The sequence below is a fragment of the Psammomys obesus genome, unplaced genomic scaffold, assembly GCF_907164565.1.
Source record: "Psammomys obesus unplaced genomic scaffold, mPsaObe1.curated_primary_1811, whole genome shotgun sequence".
Taxonomy (NCBI): Eukaryota; Metazoa; Chordata; class Mammalia; order Rodentia; family Muridae; genus Psammomys; species Psammomys obesus.
Genome location: NW_026590809.1, coordinates 4,624,291 through 4,638,526, shown reverse-complemented (window position 1 = coordinate 4,638,526; position 14,236 = coordinate 4,624,291). Strand labels below are relative to the sequence as shown.

The window sequence follows — 14,236 nt, the reverse complement described above, 5'->3', positions numbered from 1 at the left end:
TTTGTCTTAGCCCACAGTCTATGCTGTTTGGGGATTTCCATAGGACAACCTTGGCCAACAACTCGATTGAATGCAATCCAGCTCGGCCACTGAAAGCCTTGCCTGGCTGCAAGAGATGGTCACTTGAGATACTGTAACCCATTACTAGGAGTCCTGATTAGGACCACCGTTATAGATTCTGGAAAAGTTTCCATCCCTGAAGTGCCCCCAATTCTAGCTGTCTCTCTCTTCACTCAACACCTCCTACCTGTTCCCCCAGTTCCCACTTGCCCCCACAGTCCACCTGAAAATCTATTTTATTTCATCCTCTGAGGGAGATCCCTGCAGTCTGCTCAGATCCCTCCCTTTTACCTAAGCTCTCTGGATCTACACACTGTAGCTTGTTTGTCATTTCATGATGGCTAACATTCCTTTGTAGGTGAAAACATACCATATTTATCTTTCTTGGTTTGGGTTTCCTCACTCAGGATGCCTTTTTTTTTTCTAGTTCTATCCATTTGCCTACATATTTCATGATGTAATTTTTTAAATAGCTTAGTAATATTTCACTGTGTACCACATTTTCTGTATGCATTCTTTTGTTGAAGGACATCTAGGTCATTTTCAACTTCTGGCTATTATGAATAAAGTTGCAGTGAACACGGTTGAACAAGTGTCCTGGTAGCAGGATAGAGCATCCTTTCGGTATATGCCCAAGAGTAGTATAGCTTGGGTTTGAAGCAGATCAATTCTCATCTTTCAGAGGAACTGTCATATTGATTTCCATAGTGGGTGTACAAGTTTGCACTCCTTCCCCTTATTCCTCATCCTTTCCAGTATGGGCTATCACTTGTGTTATTTATCTTAGCCATTCTGACAGGTGTAAGATGGAATCTCAGAGTAGTTTTAATTTGCATTTCCCTGATAGCTAAAGATGTTGAACATTTCTTTAAGTATTTCTCGGCCATTTGAGACTCCTTTATTGAGAATTTTCTGTTTAGAACTCTTCCCCATTAAAAAAAATTTTTTTAAATATTAGTTACAGTTTATTAACTTTGTATCCCAGCTGTATCCCCCTCCCTTATTCCCTCCCAATCCCACCCTCCCTCCCTCATCTTCTCCCTGCCCCTTTCCAAGTCCACTGATTGGGGAGGACCTCCTCCCCTTTCATCTGACCCTGTTTTATCAGGTATCTTCAGGACTGGCTGCAAAGTCCTCCTCTGTGGCCTAGCAGGACTGCTCCTCCCTTGGGGAGGGAGAGGTCAAAGAGCCAGCCATGTCTTCCCCATTTTAAAATTGGATTATTATTATTATTATTATTTTGATATCTAGTTCCTTGAGTTCTTTGTATATTTACTCTGTTGAATGCAGAGTTAGTGAAAATCTTTTCCCGTTCTGTGGGCTGCTGCTTTTTTTGAATGACATGTCCTTTGCCTTACAGAAGCTTTTCAGTTTCATGAGGTCTCATTTATTAATTGTTAACTTCAGTGCTTACACTGTTGGTGTTCTGTTCAGGAAGTCTTCTGTGACAACACGTTCAAAGCTATTCCCTGCTTGCTTTTCTGTCAGGTACAGTGTATCTTATATATGGTTTTATGTTGAGATCTTTAATGCAGTTGACCTTGAGTTTTTGTGTAAAGTGATAAATATGAGTCTATTTATATTCTTCTACATGCAGATACCCAGTTCGGCCAGCACCATTTGTTGAAGATGTGAAAGGTGTCGTTTCTCTGATTTCTTTAACCCAGTCTATTTGTTGTTTGTATATAGGAATTTTGCTGATTTTTTTGTGAGTTAATTTTGTATCCAGCTACTTTTCTGAAATTTATCAGCTTTAAGAATTTCCTGGTAGAAATTTATGTATAGGGTTACATCATCTGATAATAATAATAATAATACTTTAACGTCTTCTTTTTAATTTTTCCCCTTTTATCTCCTTCAGTTCTTCACAGTTGCTCAATTGAAGACTTCAAGTACTATAGTGAATATGTATGAAGGGCGTGGACAACCTTGCCTTGTTCCTGATTTTAGTGGAAATGCTTTGAGTTTCTCTCCATTTGACTTGATGTTGGCATAAATTTGCTATAAACTTTAGGTTTGTCTTTATTATGTTTAGGTATATCCATTTTATCCTTAATCCCTCCAGGACTTTTATCATGAAGAGGCATTAGGTTTTGTCAAAGGCCTTTTCTGCATCTAATGAGATGATTACATAATTTTTTCTTTCAGTTTTTTTTTAATAAGGTGGATTACATTTACTGATTTTTATATAGTGAACTATCCTTGCATCTCTGGAATGAATGAAGCCTATTTGATCATGGTCAATGATCTTTTGATGTATTCTAGGACTCAGTTTGCAAGACTTTTATTGAGTAATTTTGCATCTATGTTCATAGAGCAAACTGATTTATCATTTTCTTTCTTTGTTGGGTCTTTATGTGGTTTGGATATCAGGATGACTGTGGCCTCATAACTTGAATTAGTCTCCTTCTTCTTCATTTTGTGGAATAATATGAAAAGTATTGGCGTTAACCCTTCTTTTTGGGGGGGACTTTTTAAACATTTATTTTTATTATGTGTACAATGTTCTGTCTGCATGTACACCTGAATGCCAGAAGAGGCACCAGATTTCATTATAGATGGCTGTAAGCCACCATGTGGTTGCTGGGATTTGAACTTCGAGACCTTTAGAAGAGCAAGCAGTGCTCTTAACCTCTGAGCCATCTCTCCAGCCCCCTTGGGGGGGACTTTTAATGACTGTTCCTATTTCACTAGGGTTTATAGTCTATTTCAACTGTTTATCTGATCTTGATTTAACTTTTTTAAGTGGTACTTGTTGATGAAATTATTCATTTCTTTTAGATTTTCCAGTATAATGGAATATCTTCTTCCAGCTCTTTACCGTGAGGTAGTGTCTGTCCTTGATGTTGAGCTGTTTCTTGAATGCAGCAGAAGGATGGACCCTGTTTTCACATTCCTTCTGTTTGTGTGCTCTTGTTTGGAAATGGAGACCATCGATACTGAGAGATAGCAATGACCAGTGGTTGTTGATTACCGCTGGTTGTCATTATTGTTGATAATGGCACTGTGTATGTGCACCTGTGCTTTCCTTCTTTTGATTTTGCTGGTGTGAGTTTATTTCCTGCGATTTTTGGATGTAGTTAACCTCCTTAGGTTGGAGTTTTCTTTCTAGCATTTTCTGTAGTGCTGGATTTGTGGACAGGTATTGTTTAAATTTGACTTTACCGTGAAATATGTCATTTTCTCCCTAGATGGTGACTGAAAGTTTTGCTGAGTATAGTAATCTATGCCTGTATGTGTGGTCTCTTGGAGTACATCTGCGGTACATCTATCCAGGTCCTTTTGGTTTTAGAGTCTTCACTGAGAAATCAGGTGTAATTCTAATAGTTCTGTCTTTATATGTTACTTGGTCTTTTCCCCTTGCAGCTTTTACTATTCTTTCCTTGTTCTGTGTGTTTAGTGTTTTGATTATTATGTGGCGAGGAAACATCCTTCTCTGTCCCACTCTGTCTGGTGTTCTGTATGATTCTTGTACCTTTATATGCATCTCCTTTTTTATGCTGGCATCTCAGCATCTGGGCTTGGGGTGATTATAAGTCTAGGTGTGGATCTGCTCTTGTCTTTGTTGTGTGGGTATTTTGTTTCTTGGTTTGTGTTTCCTCTCTGGATTTTCAGAGAATATAATGGCTGCAGTTTGCCCGTCTTCCTAGCCCGCTTGGCTGGTATGTTCACAGGAATGCCTGCTGGTGTTGGAGGCTGAGATACTGGGATGAGTTGGGGGAAGGAAGGTTGGAGAAGGTCTTTGTGATCCATTGGAGAGTGGAGTCTAAAGGAAAGGGAAACCATAACAGGTTTCCAACTACAGAGCTGGGGATGAGACCGGGGAGGAGGGAGTGAGGTTGGGTGGGGTAAGTGGGAGATGGGGAGATTAGATCTCAGGAGCAGTAGGAGAAATGTTAGTACCTTCAGCTTACTTGTTGCCCTTGGAGGAGAGGCCCTTGGGTTAGCAGGGGAGTGTCTGCTAGAGTTGGGGTCTAGAATAAAGCAAGGAGCTGGAGGAAGGTAGTTAGGAGGGGATGTTTTGTGGGATCCACAGGAGATGTTGGCAGGGGTAAGGGAAGGCTGCAGCTGGTGTTGTGTTGCAGCACTAGAGACAAGCCCTGGGGATTGGGTCTTGGAGAACCGAGAGAGAAGAGACCTGCAGGCAGCTACCTGGTTTTCTGGCAGGCATGCATACGGCCTGTTGGACCATATGAGAGTCTTAAACTTGCAAGTCAAGCACTTTACCCTCTAGTCCAAACTTTTTTTTTTTGTAGTTGAAAGAGGCTAAAGCTACTACAAGCAGAATGACTTGGCACATACCTAGACATGGTGGTAAAGTTTTCCACAGCCAAGAATCACCTGAGAAGAGGGTCTCAACCTAGAAAATGTCCAGATTAGCTTGTCCAATGTGTGTATCTGTGGGACTGTTTTGACTGTCAATTAAGATAGGAGAACCTATCTTGGATGTGGGAAGTACCATCTTACAGGCTGGGGCCTGAGAGTGTAAGAATGAAGGAAGCTGGCTCAGCAGGAGGGAACAGGCAGCGCGAGCAGTCAGCTCTCTGCTCCTGTCTGGGGATGGTGTGACAAGCTCTTCTCTATGACTTCCCCTTGGTAACTGTGATCTGGAACTGCAAAATTCGAAAATCCCTTCCCCACTAAGCTGCTTTTGCTCATGTTGTTTTCTCACAGCAAATGACAGCAGAACGCCATGTCAGGAGGTAGACATAGACAGTTCCATCTTTTTTTTTTTTTTGACAGTTCCATCTTGAGGAGAAATGAGGCCTTTACTTCAGAATCCACAGGGCACCTTACTAGACAAGGAAGTGCTCTGTTCAAAGCCAGAGGCAGGGGCTGTGCACTCTGGGCTGGGGAGCAAGATTGTTGCTCATTCTCTAGTGCCCCAGCTCAGTGACACTGTGTGACTCTGTGGCAACCCCTTGGCTTCTCTGAGCCTTGGGTGTCCCTTTTGCGAATGGTGCCCCTGCCTCCCAGGTTTTTTTTCAGGAATGAGATGAGATCACACGCTGTAGGCTCTCCATCAGCATTAGTGTCATTGCTCTTGGCAGAAATGAGAACGTGTTTTGAAGGGAGCCTCTGGAGACTGTGAAGTTGAGATCTCTCCAGATAACCAGGGTTCTAGAGAGCCCCAGAGGCTGCTGGGCCAGCGATATATTCCTCCTTATTAGGGCTCACAAGAGAGCTGTGCAGGACCACGGCTGAGCACAGGGCAGAAGCCATGCTCACCGAGAGGCGAAAGCAGCACGTGTCAGCATGTTTATTTATTTGCAAGTTTCCTTACTAAGGTTCGGTCATGTTCTGACCCAGTAAGCTGTCAGAAAAGCAGTCACATAGCAGAGAGGGTGGACTTCAGAGTCCTTGTCATGGCTGATGGGCCCATCAACCATTTTCCTAAACCTTGCAAAGCGCAGGTTTCTCTGCAGGACAAGAGGAAAGGCAGGTCCTTCCCAGCCTTTTGCCTCCTCCTTCCTTCCTTGAATGAGATAAGAAAACAACACAGTGAAGAGAAAGGAACACTCGAGGGTAAAGAAATCATTAAAAAATTTTTGAGATGGGAGATGAAGTTGGTTTTGGAACAAGTTTTACTTGTATGCTGAAGTTCTTGTTCAGATTCTGACCTGGAGGAGTGGAGCTGAGCACAGGAGTCAAAGCCTCTGCCAGCTGAGCCAGTGGCCATCCTGTCAGGCAGTGTTACCGTGCTCCCTGACCTGGTGTTGACCCACTTCTCACAGAGCCATGTTCTTTTCTCCTAAGCCAGGAGCTTTGGTCAGCTTCTGAGGGTTTGCTCCCTGCATCTGTGAGAATGTTCTGCTTTTAGGGCTCTCTGCATTTTCTTCATTTCTGGGGAGAGGCAGACACAAGGGCAGAAAGACCTGCAGTTGCTTCCCCATGGATGCTCTGCAGCACCCTGACTTCCTATCCTAAGCTGACAGGAATACAGCCAGGTCAGTATTGGGTGCTCTCTCTGTGTGTTTTGATTCCCAGGGCTTCTCTGTGGTCCTCCAGTATGCCGTTAAATAATCTAAGGGTAGGGTTAGCCTTGTCTGAAACATTCACAAATAAACCTCTCCTTATGTGAAACAATGCATAAAAAGTAAGATACATGGGCAGTGTTAATGTTGAATGTGTTTACTTTCCCATAGCTAAAACAAAATATCCAAGATCTTCAGCTTAAAAAAAAGAAGAGAGAGGGGAAAAAAAAAGGTTTATTTTGACTGTTTCAGAAGTTTTAGTTCAGGGTCACTTGGCTCTTGTGACATCTTGTGATGGAGGAAGACGGCTCAATTCAGAAAGAGAGAGAGGAACAGAAGGAGTCCAGGCCCCTAATATCCATTTCAAGGGCATAATCCCTGAGACCCAAATTTTGTTCATTACACTGCATTTCTTAGATGTTCTCTTGTCTTTAATTACTGCTCCTTCTTTCTCCAGCTTCATCCTTTTCTTCTTTCTCTTCCCCTCCCCTCATTCCTCTCTTTTTGAGACCAGGTTTCATTGTGTAGTGGCTGGCCTGGAATTTGCTATGTCGACCAGGCTGACTCCAAACTCATAGACACCGACCGCTGCCAGGTATCTTAAAAAGATTGATTGATTATTTGCATGTGTATACACTTGCATGAGTTTATGTACACCATCTTCACGAAGGAGCTCTCAGAGGTCAGAGGAGGGCATTTATGATTCACCTGTTCGGGGTGTTGGACCCTGAACCCAGGCCCCCTGTGGAGCAGTAGGCTCTCTTAACTGCTGAGGCATCTCTCTCCTCTCCTTTCCTCTCTCCCTCCTTCCCTCCCTTCCTCTTTTCCTCTCTCCCTCTCTCTTTTTTTGTTTCTTCCTTCCTTTTTCATCCTGTCTCCCGCCCTTCCCCCTTTTTTCTTCTGGGTACTCCTACAGAGTAACATCCCCAGGCCTCTCTTGAGCAAAACCCGTTTCTCAATCCCTCCTCTTTTACCTCACAGCCCCTGTCGCTTGTCCCTTTTTAGATGTATTGTATCATCCATTTCGTATTCTCCTCCTGTGTCTTGTCCTTCTCCCACCAGTGCTTGGAAGCTTAATGACGGTAGAAATGTTGCTTAACAACAGCAGAGATGTTGCTTATCCGTGGCCGAGTGCCGAGTGTCTGTGCCTGCCTGGCTCATGATGGGAACTGAGGTGTGCCTGAAGCTTACTGTGCCCTCACAGTCAGTTCCTACCCTTTGCCACTTGAACCACTTGCAACACTCTTGTGTAAATAATTTCGTAACCACGCAGAGTTGAGGGACTGACGTATACACAGGTTAAGATGCTCAGGGCCACAGAATTCGGCCAGGAGCAAGAGACCAACATGACCTAAGTTCAGATGCTTTCTCCCAACTGCTCTCCTGTGGCATATGTTACCACACTGGGCCTCCATGTCTTCTATGTTTATTTTAATCAACATTGTTGTATCTTTCCACAAGACTTAAGAGATAGAGGATTTGGAGGAGTTGAAGGAGCGGGAATAATATGATCAAAATAAATTATATAAAAGTTTTACTTTAAGTAAGAAAAGCTTTCAGAGCCAGAGCTCTAAAATTCAGCGGCAAGGCCAATAATGCTGCTGCTGCTGCTGTGCACGCTCTCCACGCTCTCCCCAGCCTCTGTCTTTGCAAGTACTTCACAGCTTCTGCATTTTCTTCCAAATTCCTTAATCTTATACAAATGTTTCTATTTCTTCACTTCTCCCCCTCAGTTTACAACATTCTACATGGAAAGATGACATTTATAACCCTTCTCCCCATCTCTCTCTATCTCTCTCTCACACACATACACACACATACGTGTATACTCTCTCTCTCGCCCACACAGGTGCATTCGTGCACACACACACACACACACACACACACACACACACACACACACACACTTCTTTCTAATCTCTGACATCCAAAAACAACTATTTTGGTTGTATCATAGCCAGTATCTTCATCAGTTTCCTGTCCCTGTAACGTAGGCATTGGAGGATGGCTGACTGATTGACTTTGAACTACAGTTCTGAAGGCTCAGAAGTCCAAGAACACAGCACTTGCAAGGCCCTTGCACAGTTCCAGCCACGAGACAGCAGGAAGGGAAGTGGACATTGGGGAGAGAGAACACCTTTCGGTGACGTTCATTCTTCAGAGAGCAGGCCTAACCCTGGAGGGAGGCATGGATTCCTCTCTATAGCCTGATCACTTCTTACAGTTCCACTATATTGGGAAGTTAGTTTTCAGCACATAAACTTCTTGGGCATCCATGGACCATGTACATCTCATTCTGTGCTCTCTGAGTTGCCTTAAGTTTGTGTTTTTACACTTGAGCTTACCAGTTTGAGTCTGAGGGCCTCTTGTACTCTTCTCTGGGGCTGGAGCTTAGTAGCATCTGTGTGTTGAACTTCTGGAATGGCCTCTGTGACTCGCCTAAGTGGCTCAGTTCTCATGGCTGATGCAGCATATTGACACATGACCTCAGTTCTAGGAAGTTTTCTTCAGTTTCTAACTCTGGATTTCCTCTTCATTTTTTTCTGTCCCATTTCATGAAGCCTATTATTCTCCTACTAGATTCTCAGAACTCACCTTCGTCTGTCTCTTAAGTCTCTATTTTTAGACCATGTTTTACTACTTGCCAATCTTTTCAATAAGTTTTTAATTTCTGTCACATCGGAGGACCTAGGAAGGGAGTTTAGAGCCTTGTTGCAGAAAGTACAGTCACTGGGTGCCCTCTTGAAGGAAAGATTTGGAACACAGGGTGGCACACTAAGATGGATGCATAGTAGGTACACAACGAAACACAGAGGAAGGTAACCAAAAGAACACAGTGTAGGCAAAGGTGACGAAACAAACTCGCAGCCTTGGGAGAGGTGGTGGTCTTAAGAAGCATGCCCTCCATAGGCTTTGGTGTTTGAACTCTTGATTCCGGGTTGTGGCGCTGATTGAGGAGGTTTCAGAAATCTAAGCCAGTGGAAGAAAGTTACTGCTGGGGCAAGCTTTGCTAGTGAAACACCTCCCCCACTTCCACTTTTCTCTTTCTCCTTCGTGTTTGTATTTGAAAATGTGAGTTCTCAGCTCTCTGCTCCTGTCGCCATGCCTGTGGCTTGTGCTGCTGCTGCTCCAAATCTCGGACCCTTATCCCTCTGGAAGCATAAACTAAAATGAACGCTCTCTTCTGTCAGTTGCCTTTGGCCATTTTTTTTTTTTTTTTTTTTTTTTTTTTTTTTGTCACAGCCATGGAGAAGTGACTGGCATAGGAGGTCTAGGAAAAAGAGTGCCTAGGATTTAAGTTTACTTCAGGTACTTTTATAGATTAAAGTCCATATCAGATCTAGGTCCTAGATAGTTCAAGGTGGAAATAAGATCAAACGGCCTTAACCACAGACAGAATCCTGGTGAATCAGTAGCAGGTTAAATTCTCTACAATACATGACATTGAGGTCTTGACTGAAAACCTTCCAGTTGTAGAGGCATGAATGGGATAAACTCGATTAAACACACATAACACAGTATTATATATGCATTTTCTACTTGTTTCAAATGTATATGTATCATATATACTTACATATCTCTACATATTCCACATCTTCTTAACCATATACACAGATGTGACCTGTCGTCCACACAGTTTTAATAAAATATGGTGGTTCGCTAAAGCGACGAGAGTTTGCCAATAAAATGAAGCTGGCCTGCAAACCTGAGGAAGTAGCTAGGTCAGTGTTGACGCATGTCGTTGAAGTCTGTGAGCATCCTGTGTCCTGATCTTGCCACGCTGAAACTGCTCCCAGGCAGGTCATCTAGCATGCTGCAGAGACGTGAAGAAAGGCAGATGTTAGCCTCCAAGAGGGAGGCTCCCCCTGGGCCTCCTGCCAGTGCGAGCCTGACGGAGCATGCCGCAGCCCCACGTCTAGCACATATATTTTCTTGCTCTTTGTAAAGCCCCTGGGATTTGGACTGCCTGCTTCTGTTTCTGGGTTCCTTTCTTCCCAGGACTGGTAACATGCTGTCTTACCATCTCTCCCTGTCACTAACGCCTAAGCACTCAGGCTCTTTAAGGCTGTTACTGCTGATCCCGAACTGTTTTGGAAATCAGCCTGCCTAGCCCATTTCTAATAAGCTCCCTGGCTCATTTCTAGTCAGAAGATGAATGAGCAGCATGTGGATTCATGTTGATTAAATGAATGACAATTTCTGTGACATTTACAAAGCCTCTGTGGTTCCTGAATGTTCTCCCCAGAGGCTTTGACTGTTTTACCTTTCCTTAACATCTCTTTGACGTGAGCTCTTGAAAAAGATCATTGATGTCTGGGCCAGGGCCTTGCTGTCCTTTAAGACTTGGTGATAATACGTTCTCTTATGTGGTGCTTCTCAGGCTTGAACATGCCAAAACTTGCCTGGAGTGCTGCTGGAGCCACAGAACCACCTCAAGAGATCTGCATCTAGAAGGTCCGGGTATTACTGACACTGTTGGGCCGCAGACTAAAACAGGTCCTGACCACTGGGCAGCTGACTTCCTGTGGATAGCTGGTGTTTCCTCACCTCCCTGGGAACCAAAGTTCAAAAGTACAGTTCAGGTCTAGGCTTTTTATAGCTCAGATGGCTCCAGTGGTCCGTTTGTGGGATGTCTTCTCTCTTCAGCAGAATGTTGAGTAGATTTCCTTAAGAAAAAGAAAGGGGTTGAGGCCGTGCGATGACTCAGTGGATAAAGACGTTTGCTGCTTACGTGACCTGAGGTCAGTCCCCAGAACCCATGTAATGGTAGATGGAGCCAAGTCCGCCAAGTTGTCTTTGACCTCCGCATGTGTGCTGCGGCGTGTGAGAGCAACACACACTTTTTTCTCTTTAATATGAAAAGAGGGTTGGGGAGAAGAGGGAAAAGGAAGAAGGAGAAGAAGGAAGCTAATTGTTACGGGAAGATACAGCTCATGCATATGCTGGCGAGGGACAATCATGTGTTTATGCCATCGAATGCTCACAGCAAGCTACGTGTCGTATGGCTTGTCTGATTTGTAGGCATGTTCAGCAGGTAGTCAATAGAGATGGGGGAATGCGGGCTCTGCACTTCTCACTGAAGACTGCAGTCGCCTGCTCCAGCACCGCCTGCCTGGGTGAATCTCCCTAAAAGGTTCTCTTTTGCTTTCTGAGAAAGTCTTCCAAGGAGAACGCTAACTGATAGGCCCTACGCCTGATGAGCAGCCTCAATTTTCCTTATTCAGACTAAGAACTTCACCATCTTCCTAGGGTCTGCGGGACTCCCTCAGCTGCCCTCTGGCCTGTGAAAACAGAAATACACATTAATAATGTCAGAAATAGCTCACAGCAAAATGGTTTAGACAACTTGCACCAACGGAGCTCTCCGATTTTTCCAGCAGACCTAAGGAAAATCAGGAAACAGGACTAATGTGAAGGAGTGATCATATTTCTCCCATGGAATTCTTTATTTCTGTTACATTACATGACCCTTCAGCGGTAAATACACATCTGTACATAAAATATAACTGCATATAAAGTTTTCTATTATTGTTTTGATATGAGAAAGCAATACTAAGAGATATAATTGCAACTATGTAAGACAGTATGAATCATTTTGGCCTTGTCTATCCTGGCACAGTGAGCTCTGGGTTTTAGTGTCCAAGCTTTATGCGGCAGCTGCAGGTTGGGAGGGTCTGTTTTTTTTTTTTTTTTTTTTTTTTTTTTAACTGGCAGGAAACGTGTGTTTTCAGTGTGGGGAGGTAGGTTAGACCTTTTCATGATATTCTGTCTAGAGATATTATCTGAGCCTCTCGTATGACAAGTCCCTACCCTTCTTCCTTCTAACTGTCCCAATCTTGGCAAGGATAGCGGCCATGTTGTAGGAGGACCTGGGTTCCTCTAAGCCCAGCTGTATCAATATTTAGCTACAGGGTATTCAGCCACTTCTGTTCATCGGTTTGTTTCCTGTAAGGTGAGACAGTTATATGGAATTATTTTTAAATGTAAAACTTTATGAAACTAAAATTGCTATACAGAATTTTAAATTTCATGTTATGTGAGTGAGCTACTTAAATCCTTGACAATTTTCATCTAAATGCTTAAAATAATTTTTCTTAGAGTGTTGGCAGTTTGTCAACTCTGAGAACTCAAAGGAAAAAAATAGAACCTTTTTAGGCAATTAACTGGAATGTTGGGGCCTGTCCCTTAATTATTAAGTGTTTGAGAAGAGTAAGAGAATAATGGGCAAGGTGATTTTTATATTTCTCACTTAAGAACATTGATTTTAGTGTGTGAGAACATTGCCACTTGTCAGTGGTGAGAAAGAGATATCTGTGTCTTCATGAAGTTTTGTCAAGTCAAAACTAAAGGAATGGGAAATTAGGCCACAAGAGAGCTTGTGACTCAGCATGCGCCCCGCAGCCTGAGGAGATTCCATAGAGGAAGGCAAAGGAAGGGCTCTGGATGTGGTTTGGAGACTTTGGGAAAGGCTGAGCAACTCAGGGAAAGCACATCTGCACATCCATGAGATCAGACAAGCCCGTAGGATGTTCTCTGTTTCTCAGCCCCGAACATGCTTATTCAGCACACACTCACCTTTGGAAGCGTGCTTTCAGGTCTGCACGGGCGGGCGTCCCTGCCCTGATGAGAATGCACACACAGTTCTGCTGGGAATGCCATTTATTCTGATGTAGAACAGCGTCGTCCAGTTCTCCTGGAAAACCACAGGGTGTCTACATCAGTGCGTGGCCAGAAGTCTCCATTAATGACCCATCACAGCATCTCATTTTGGCACAAGTGATTGGTATAAGACCCAGCAAAGTCTTTTCTAGAAGCCTGGTCACTAGTCAACCAGAGTTCTTACTGAACATCTCTGGGAGGAGACGGAGGTTTGAGGCTGGAAACAGTTGATATCGGGCAGAATCCAACAGGATACTTATCAAGGAGGACTGCTTACTTTCAAGTATCAGGTTTTGTGTGCGATCCAGGGCCACCGATAGGCTGACGACCTCAGTTGGGAGAGAGCTTGCCTTACATGCATGGAGTTCCGTGTTCCATCGCCAGTACCACATACAACTGGGTCTGGTGGCCGTGGCTGTAAACCTACCCCTGAGGAGATAAAGGCAGGAGGATCAGGACTTCAAGGTCATCCTCAGCATGTTCAAGTAGAGAGCATCGCAGCCAAGGGAAGTAGAGAGGCGGGTGATGCTAGCGTTTGCTGCTCTCGTTTGGGTAATGCTGATCGGCTGTTATAGTCTCAGTGTGAGATGCCTTCCATGGGTTCATGTGTGATGCTTTTTGGGGAACGTGCTGGGAATGTTAGGTGGGGTCCTTTTGTAGGTCACTGGGGGTGGGCCTTGAGATCTTTGGGTCCTGCCCTACCTCCTGTCCTCTTGTCCCTGACTGCCCAGGGAAGGGGGCCACCCGTCTTACACTCATGCCACCACTCCTTCCTTGGCATAGCAGATGTTTCCTGTCCACTGTGGGCTGAATAGACGCTTTCTCCCTCAAGTTGCTTCTTGTCAGGTAATTGATCACAGTACGAAAAGTAACAGACACACTCATTCGAGTGTTGGGCAACTGAGCAAGTTCCTCCTAAAGGCTGTTTGTAAAAGCTTGTGTAATCCATCATTATGCATGCATCATCCAGCCCCGTCCCAAACCCACGTCAGTCACTTCTACTGTGGTCACTGCTGTACAGCCACACCACAGTCTTCAACGTACGGCATTTCTATCATGTGAAGTACAGTACTTCACAGCAAGCCCTTGGCTTCAAACCCCAACACTGCAAAGAAGGAAAAAGATTTTTATCCCCTGAAAAACAAAGCCTTCACTTATGAAGTCGCTTCCATTTTCCCCCATCCTCCCCATCCTCATCTATAGTCTTAACTGCTAACCTGCATATTGCCTTTATTGTCATTTTTCTGTTCAGAACACTGCGTATAAATGGAAGAAGTGCCATTGTGGTTGGCTTCCTTCACGGACAGGGCTGTTAAATCTTGGATTTCTCTGTAGAATTTATTCACTTGTGAAGACAATTTTCTTTGTGTGTGTTTTATTACTGACTGGACTTCTTTTCTCACTTATAAACTGTACTATATACATATATATGCATAAATTATTCTATATACAGAGTATACTATAAATGTAAAGTGAAACATGTAGCAATACCTCTCTCCACACACACACACACACACACACACACACACACACACACACAC

General features: G+C 43.8%; 2 long non-coding RNA genes across 2 annotated transcripts in view; one reads left to right on the top strand and one right to left on the bottom strand.

Annotated features, from left to right (window-relative positions):
* Positions 1-6,252: 6,252 nt before the first annotated feature.
* Positions 6,253-7,180, bottom strand: LOC129678353 (uncharacterized). Its single transcript, XR_008720352.1, has 2 exons — positions 7,010-7,180; positions 6,253-6,634 (listed from the first exon to the last, which is right to left on the bottom strand). It is a non-coding gene; the product is annotated as an uncharacterized LOC129678353 (long non-coding RNA).
* A 3,463-nt stretch (positions 7,181-10,643) lies between these two features.
* Positions 10,644-14,236, top strand: part of LOC129678321 (uncharacterized) — a 31,225-nt gene continuing 27,632 nt past the window's right edge. The window contains exon 1 of the long non-coding RNA XR_008720347.1: positions 10,644-10,777. This is a non-coding gene — a long non-coding RNA (uncharacterized LOC129678321). The remainder of the gene's footprint in view (positions 10,778-14,236) is intronic.